At 31.9% G+C, this 945-nt stretch overlaps 1 protein-coding gene across 3 annotated transcripts in view; it reads right to left on the bottom strand.

Annotated features, from left to right (window-relative positions):
• Positions 1-945, bottom strand: part of LOC108968692 (GTPase-activating protein CdGAPr) — a 204,431-nt gene that overhangs the window by 199,135 nt on the left and 4,351 nt on the right. The gene's annotated exons all lie outside the window — the stretch shown is intronic.

Raw genomic sequence — 945 nt, 5'->3', positions numbered from 1 at the left:
AAATTATCATCAGAAAATAGATGAAATAAGCTTTTTTTGTACTTCGTATACGTATGTAGGTATGTACATATGTTTATAAAAAACGCTACATTTATTAGTTTAATTAGTTATTGCAGTGTTAGTTAGGTAGGGAACACAAACGTTTGTACATACATATGTATGTAGTTTATTATTTTACACATCTAGATGTGTATAAGAGACAGGAGTATATCTCATTAAACTCAAGCTTCTTCGTATCTTTATGATTAATAAGCCAGTTTGTTTGGTCTATTCGTCGTTCTACACAGTTGGTCGAACCAAGGCAAAATTCTATATTATGTGTATTTTTTACGGTCTCTCTGTTTCCAATAGAACGTTGCCAGGACTTCTTCTCCTATTTTCAAAGSAACATATAAGTTTTAAAGATCTCTAATACAACTTATAATAGCTTTTACTAGGAATACACATTACAAAGTAACTTTTTCGATTATTTCATCATTTGCTATTTCAGTAACGATCGACGTATGTATGTACGTAGCTTGTCCTTAGGTCTGGTATTTTTATAAACTATGGAACACTATCTGGAAGCTCTTAATATATGTAAATTATGATGGGTCAATTTGTATGACAACTAAATGCTGTAGTAGTCCTATCTGCACAATTTGTTACAAGATTGTAGCTTTGCCTTGCATAACAAGTCATACCAAATTCTGTGAACATAACTTTTCAAATAAACAAGTTTTCCATACAAGGACTTGTCTCCGATCGATCAGTTTGTATGACAGCTATATGCTATAGTGATCCGCTCTTCGGGCATTGTACCGTTGTCTTGGAAAATAATCTATGCCGAATATCATGAAAATATCTTGTAAAACAAAAAAGTTATCTATACAAGACCTTAATTCCATTTTATTTTATTGCTATACGCTATAGTTGTATGATACGGGTCCATGAGCATTTTCGTAG

This window comes from Bactrocera latifrons, unplaced genomic scaffold (assembly GCF_001853355.1).
Source record: "Bactrocera latifrons isolate USDA-ARS-PBARC rearing strain unplaced genomic scaffold, ASM185335v1 scaffold_225, whole genome shotgun sequence".
Lineage (NCBI taxonomy): Eukaryota > Metazoa > Arthropoda > Insecta > Diptera > Tephritidae > Bactrocera > Bactrocera latifrons.
Note: the sequence above shows the minus strand (reverse complement) of the source record. Positions and strands in the feature narration are given on the sequence as shown.